At 51.2% G+C, this 7728-nt stretch overlaps 1 protein-coding gene across 1 annotated transcript in view; it reads left to right on the top strand.

Moving 5' to 3' along the window:
* Positions 1 to 7728, top strand: part of ANKRD33B (ankyrin repeat domain 33B) — a gene marked incomplete at its 3' end in the record, with an annotated part of 70567 nt that overhangs the window by 37270 nt on the left and 25569 nt on the right. The window lies entirely within an intron of this gene.

Here is a 7728-nt window from a genome sequence, read left to right as displayed (position 1 = left end):
AGGGAGGGGCAGGAAGAGGGGGAGATGTTTTCAAAGAATATTTTGAAAATGGAAGAACTGACAGTGCTGTCGCGCCCAAGGGCTGAACTCCGATCATGACAGTACAGCTCAGAGCCCCCTTTCACCCAGGGGTTCTTCTTCAGCTTGGGGGGAGGGTGAGATTCCCTTCTTGTGACCCAGTTACAAGTTCCCTCACCCTCTCATGGGCAGCACATTCCAGAACTCCTCTGAGCTTTCACACCCAGGTAGCCTTCCTTTGTATGTCTCAATGTCCCCCCGGTCCTGAGCTAGTGCCCATCATTACTGCCAGTGGGTTGAAGCCTTTCACAGTGACCCTGCAGGATGGAAGCAGGCGGCCTCATTGATCTTGTGAGGGGTTCCGGGCACCGGCCACGCAGCTCCTAGTGAAGGGCATAAGTGCCAAGGCTTTCTCTGTTCCCATAGTCCCCGTGATGCCATCGTGTGTTTACACCTCTGCTCATTCCCCTCTGGACTCCACCCAGGGGAGGGGCTCCTCTCCTTCCCATTTCCTCTGTTCTCCACACCCAGCCCAGGGGCAGAGTGGGCCCTTGGTACCAATTCCCTGGGCCTGTGAACCAACAGAGGCTGGAAATGTGTGAAGGCAGTGTGCCTCCCCCAAGCATGGTCATGTTGTCACCCCCTTCCTGGGACTGACCCGTTCTCAGTCAGTCCCACGCGTGGCAGCCCTGGGTGCACCACTGGGTGCTCAAGGACTCGTTTCTTTCAGAGGTGGATTCCAGGCCTTTCTTGTCTTCTTTAAAGATCATTTTATTGCGGGCTCTTACAGCTCTTAGAACAGTCCATACATCAGTGTATCAAGCATATTTGTACCTATGTTGCTGTCCTCATTTTCTAAACATTTGCTATCTGTTTGAGCCCTTGCAATCAGCTCCCCTTTTTTACCTCCCCCCCTGCAACCCCTTGAGTAATTATAAATTATTATTGTTTTCATATCTTACACCAACTTTTCACCCATGTTACACTTGTCTCTCTTCACCCACCTTCTGTTGTTCGTCCCCCTGGGCAGGGTGGTGGTGGTGGTGGTGGCTATGTGTCAATCATTGCGACCGGTTCCCTCTTCCTCTCCCACTTTCCCCCTCCCTTCATGGTATTGCTACTCCCATTTCTGCTCCTGAGGGGTTTATCTGACCTGGATTCCGTGTGTCGCGCATGCACTCTTATCTGTACCTGTGCACATGCTCCAGTCTAGCCAGAACTGAAAGGCAGAACTGGAGGAATAGTGTGTGTTTCATTGATGCTATACTGTGCCCTGGTTGACTCATCCCTTCCTCGTGACCCTTCTGTAAGGGGATGTCCCATTGTCTGATTTTGGGGTCCCTGCCCCGACCCCCCTCGTTCTCAACAATGTGTTTTGTTTTGAGTCTTCTGGTGGCAGACCTTTCATTTCATTGGCTTTTCATTGGAGGCACCTCTGGGTGGGCTCCACCTTGAAGTTAGCAGCCCATGCTCCTTGCTGACTGGTTTTGGACTGCCTGGGGACCCTGCTGTGTTGGGGGCTTGTTCTTGGGTGGCTTGGAGTGGGGTAGAACTGGCTTCTTGGAATTTCATCCCTGTGGGGGAAGATCAGTGAACCAACAACCTTTGGGTGCATTGCCAGTGCTTAACCGTGTGGCATCAGCCCCCCTTTCAGTGCCAGGCTCTCAGCCATGGAGGTGTCAACTCACAGTGACCCTGCAGCCCAGGGTAGAACTGCCCCTGTGAAGTTTCTGAGACTAATTCTTTACGGGACTATTAAGGCTGTGGAACTGCACGTGGTTTTGAACCGCCGGCCTTGCAGTTAGCAGCCCCACTCATAATCCACTATGCCAGCCGGGATCCTTGGATTGCAGGGCTGCTACTCCGACATTTATAAGGCAAAATGCAACCTAGGGAGGTCCATGCATGAAAGAGACCAGGGACTGACAGAAGGACAGAGAAATCTGTCTTGGAAGAAGTATGGCCAGAGTGCTCCTTAGGAATAAGAATGGCGAAAATTTATCTTGCATATGTTTTTTTTTCCCTCTTTGAGAACCAAATTTGGTTTTATTTTTATTTTTTAAGGATCACTTTATTGGGGGCTCTTACAGCTCTTAATAACAATCCATACATCAATTGTATCAAGCATATTTGTACATATGTTTATTTTCTAAACATTTGCATTCTATTTGAGCCCTTGATAAATTATTTTCATATTTTACCCTGACTGCTGTTCTCCTCGCCCATGGTTTCTACCCCTCTCTTCTTCCCACCTTCCCCCTACTCTCCTGGTATTGCTACTCCCATTTCTTGAGTCTCTCAGTAATCCCCCCCCAAATTATTTATTTATTTTAATTCATTGGGATCAATACATATATCAAATCATCCCACAGTTCAACCACATCCAGCAGAATCGCACATTTGCTACCACGAATCAGTTTCCAAACATTCTTTTGCTCCATGGACCCCTGGACGTCATCAACCCTCACCCACCTCATACTTTGGACATGCGGTCAGGAGAGACCAGTCCTTGGAAAAGGTAGACTAGAGGGTCCATGAAAAAAGAGAAAGACCCTGGACGAGATGGACTGACAGCGGTTCCAACATAAGAACAATTGTGAGGATGGCGCAGGTCGGGGTGGTGCTTCGGTCTGCTGTCCATCGGGCCACTCTGAGTCAGAACCAGGCCGAGGACACCCAAAGCCAACGACATGAATGACACCCGTGGGGAAGAAAAGAAGACGCCTCTCCCCAAGTTACAGAAGGAAAAAGTCAAGATAGGGAGCACGAAAAGCAAGGCTGGTGATGCTTCTGGCATCTGTGAAGAGCTGCTGGGCCGGGCTCGCACCCATAGGCACCCGTAGGCCGTGTTTCTTGAGTTGAATGTGCGGATGTCGGCTGAGTGCCTGCAGCGGGCCGCTGCGCTGGAGGGAGCGCGCCCACACCCGAAATTCCCAGCCGATTCCCATCGCAGCGCCCCCGTGTGTAACTGAGTAGAACTGCTCGCTCCATGCGCGTTTCTTGGCTGTAATGGCAATGGAAGCAAGGTGACCAGGTCATTTTTTTTTTTTTAACATTTTATTAGGGGCTCATACAACTGTTATCCCAATCCATACACACATCAATTGTGTAAAGCGCATTTGTACATCATTCTCAAAACATTTTCTCTCCATTTAAACCCCTGACGTTAGGTCCTCATTTTTGCCCTCCCTCCCCGCTCCCCCCTCCCGCATGAGCCCTTGATAGTTTATAAATGGGTATTTTGTCATATCTTGCCCTGTCCGACGTCTCCCTTCACCCACTTTTCGGTTGTCTGTCCCCCAAGGAGGAGGTCACACACAGTTCCATGTAATCGGTTCCCTCTTTCCTACCCATTCTCCCTTTACCCTCCCTGTTTTGCCACTCACACCACTGGTCCTGTAGGGCTCATCCGTCCTGGATTCCCTGTATTTTCAGTTCCTATCTGTACCAGCATACCTCCTCTGGTCTAGCCAGACTTGCAAGATCGAATTCGAGTCATGGTAGTGGGAGCGGGGAGGAAACCTTTAGGAACTAGAGGAAAGTTGTATTTCTCATCATTGTTACATCGCACCCTGACTGGCTCATCTCCTCCCCGGGACCAGGTCATTTTTAAGCCCCTGTGGCGCCGCTGCATGGGTTAGAACTGCCTGGAGTTATTGGTGGAGTACAGACCCACGCAAATGGTGAATCCACGCAAAGTGGCGTCTAGAGCAAGCACCACCAGACATGTGCGTCTGGCTTTAAGCCAGCAAGCATCACACTAACCCAACAATCAAAATTCTGCCTTAAGCGCCCAATGATTCGTTTTCATGGAAGAGAGATCTTAAAATAAAAACAACTAATAACCAAAATTCCAACAACAACAAATCCCTGTTCCAGCAGTTCCCTGCCCTGGGGAGCCTCCACTTATCGTTTGGGGGAAGGTTAGGGAAAAGTAGTCCTTCCCCTGGAGCATTGATCGCAGAGTGGCTTACTTGTGGGGCCACTAACCACAGCAGTTCAAAACCACTACGATCCGCAGGAAGACAACAAGGCTTTCTACTTCTGTAAAGAGTTACAGTCTTGGAAACCCACAGGGGCAGCTCTACCCTGCCCCATAAAGTCACTGGGGCAAATCGACTGGATGGCAGTGAGTCATTTCTATAGGCAAATGACCAGCTCCTTCCTCTTCGTCTGCCTTAGTCTGGAAGCTATGTCAGGTTGTGGTCACCATGAATGTATTTCACACTTTCACCTGGCTACCATGGGTGACCCTGCCGGTACTTGAAATATGCAAACCACAGCAGTAGGCCAGATGGGTGGACAGGAAGCGGAAGTTGCTAACACTACATGTTTCAGTAGGCATTTACTTGGGTAAACCTGCCGAGGTACTGTGTTTTGCTGTGCTGTCCCACAGATGTGGCGTGCTTTATACCCTTAAGGGCCATGGCCCCCCTTTAAGGAGGAAGGGTAGGTTTCCAACAGCGTGGCTCCCTTCATGTCTCTGTATCACCTTTTGGTCATGGTCAGAGTTCACACTTTTCATGGTGTGAAACACACTCAACAGACTGTAGTCAGCTCAGAGAGTGGAGTGGGTGAAACACTGGACTGCTGACTACAGGGCCAGTGGTTCAAACCCACCAGGCATTCTATGGGAGAAAGATGAGGCTGTCCACCCCTGGAAGGAGTTCCAGTGTTGGAGACACAAAAGTGGACAGGTCTGTGCTGTCCTCCTGTAGCGTCTCCTGTAGGGTCACTCTGAGCCCGAATGGACTTGAGGCAGCGTGTTTGGTTTGGCTTTGGTTTGGTGCTATTGAGCCAGTTCTGACCCATAGCAACCCCAGGTACAGCCGAATGAAACACGCCTGGTCCGGCATCACCCCCACAATTGTTCATATGCTTGAGCCCAGTGTTGCAGCCCCTGTGTCCATCCATCTTGTTGAAGGTCTTCCTCTTTCTCACTGCCGCTCTGCTTGACCATGATGTCCCTCTCCAGGGACTGATCTCTCCCGACAATATGTCCAAAGCATGTGAGATGGAATCCTTGCCTCTAAGGAACATTCTGGTTGTACTTCTTCCAAGACATATCTGTTGGTTCCTTTGGCAGTCTGTGGACTTTTCGGTCTTCCTCCCCAGCACCATCCTCCAGAAGCACCGGTTGGCTTGACTTGGCTTGGCATAGCGCACGCCGTACTTTCTCTGCCTGGGGAGCTGGCTGCGAGAGCTGTCGGCCTTGCAGCCTCAGGGATGCTGGAGAGGCCTGTTGCTTCTGTCCGGGTTCTGGATGGAAGTCCAGAGTGACTCAGGACAGGGTCCCCATCCTCTGCCTTACCCTCATTCTGGTGCTCCCTCAACTCTCCATCTCTAAGGGTCATGCTGCTGCTTCTAAGCAATTGCCACTTGAACTAGGCAGCTGCCTCGCAGGTATGACCCCAGTTGACTGCAGGGAATCAGCGATATTGGTCTCGGGGAAGGCAGCTGACTGAGGTGGTAGGCACGGAGACCTGAAAACAAACCCTGGTGCAGTCAGTTACACATTGGGCTGCTCACCACAAAGTCAGTGGTTCTAAACCATGAGTTGCTTTCCCAGAGAACAATGAGGCTTTCCATTCCCGAAAAGAATTAAGGTCTTGGAAACCCACAGAGGCAATTTTACCCTGTCCTGTAAGGACTATATGTCAGACTCGACGGCAGCAAGTTTGTTTGTTCTGACTCATGGCAGCCCAGGTGGGGTGGGGTAGGACCTCCCCCGAGGTGTTCTCATGGGTGTCATCCTCACAGGGGCAAACCTCCAGACCTTTCTTTCATGAGCCACTGGTGGGTTCGATCCACCAACCTTTAGTTAATAAATGGGGGCCAAATGTGGGCAGTGGAGGTAGGACTACTTCCTGGTGATGTTTTTGAGTGAGCTGCTCCCTCTGACCAGTTGAAGGTGGGGTGGCAGGGAGATGTGTGGAGGGTGTGGGGAGATTGGTTTGATGTGTTGGTAATTATTCTAAAAATTACAGAGGACCGTGGGCTGGAAGGAGAGAGACCAGAGCACTTTATCACGTTGTGGCCACTTTAATCATCGCAGCTCACTTATTCCCTTCTTCCAAGCCATCTACCCTGGCGTGGGGCAGGTGAGAGCTCAGAAGGTAGCAGGCAGCAGGTTCGGGTGCTAAGTGGTCCCCAGGGTGAGGGCTTTCCCTTACATAAAATGTGCCTGGAACAGATGGCCTGGCATTACGACCGAGGGTTCCAGACACAGACATTCTTCTCAGGGACCAGGGACTCTGCCAATCGTGGGCCTTCGTGCTGCGGATCCCATCAGCCTCCTCAAGTGTGAACAGGTCTCAAGGGCCCCGGGATGCATTTCTGGGATGGAGTGGAATGCATCCCCCATCCCGAAAATCTGTTTTTCTTTATTCCCGATGTAACAGCGAAGTGGAACTTACAAAGTGATGGTTGTGGGGAGAGCTATTTAGACTCTGTTTAGGCACTGCCATGTGAGTGCCTGGGTGGCCCATGCATGCGGTTAAGTACTGAACTGTTAACCCAAACGTTGGTGGTTCAAACCCAGCCAGAGACGCGTCGGAAGAGAGGCCTAGTGACCTGCTTCTGTGGCACAGTTCTGCTCTGCATATATGGGGAGCTGGGGCGCCCGTCGATTGACACGACAACCGTCAACAGCACTGTGGCTGTAGTGGAGAGGTTCCCATTGCTTTCCAAGTGGACACAAGGGAAGAGTTGGGCCCACATGGATGTGCCAAGCCAGCCCAGGGGCCCAGGCCATGCCCATTGCCAGGGGCCTGAGAGAGAGCAAAGGTCAAGTGCATCAGCCATGCAGGAAGGAAGAGTTTGCTAGAAACCCTAACATTCAGCACGTGTATACCAGCACCCCTGCTGCCGGGCATTGTTTTAGAATCAAAATGTCTGTCTCCACGGCATTCACTCTCTCCTGGTGGCTCTTGCCCATAAATGACAGTTTGGAGACCATACCTAAGAAGGTCAGCCTTTTGGAAGAGACCCCAGAAGGTAGCAGTAAACCCAAACCTATGGTCGGAAGGCCCGGGACCAATTTCTGTCGTCCCACGTGTGACTGTGATGTATCGATCTGCCACCAATCATGAATTTGTGCACTGGTGGCCTGGTGGTTACTCACTAGGCTGCAAACTGCAAGGTCAGCAGTTTGAAACCTCCAGCTGCTCCTCAGGAGAGAGATGAGGCTTTCTCCTGTGAAGCATTTCTGTCTCGGGAGACACCAGGGGCAGTTCTACCTTGCCCTCTGGGTTTGCTCTGAGTGGGATCAACTTGATGGTGTGAGTTTCCCCCTGTGTTTCCGTCCTATTTATGTAGCTTCCCGACTCAATCCTCAGGTACCACTCTGACCTTGGGCTAATGGCCCCCCTCATCCCGATGATGTGTCTATGTCTTTGTGTTGTCTGGGTCTCTTGGAAGCCTTGATAAATGTTCTTCGTAAAGTATATTGGGGGTGGGGTTCTCTCTTGTACCCTAAAACACGGGGCAGGATGAAAGTGACAAGGATCCAGAAAAGCCATCCTGCCGACTGTCCACCTCCAGCGAGTGCTCCCGCCAGAGGAATCAGGGATCGAGCTGTGTGTCCCCAAAATATGCCCCCAAACTAGGAGGCTGGAATCCTGACCCGGACACCTGTGGACACAATCCTATTAGGGAATGAGGTCCCCACCCATACACACACACACACACACACACACACACACACACACA

This window comes from Echinops telfairi, unplaced genomic scaffold (assembly GCF_000313985.2).
Source record: "Echinops telfairi isolate 266 unplaced genomic scaffold, ASM31398v2 ScPeMD7_7469;HRSCAF=8507_1, whole genome shotgun sequence".
Classification (NCBI taxonomy): domain Eukaryota; kingdom Metazoa; phylum Chordata; class Mammalia; order Afrosoricida; family Tenrecidae; genus Echinops; species Echinops telfairi.
This window is presented reverse-complemented; position numbering and strand designations above follow the sequence as displayed.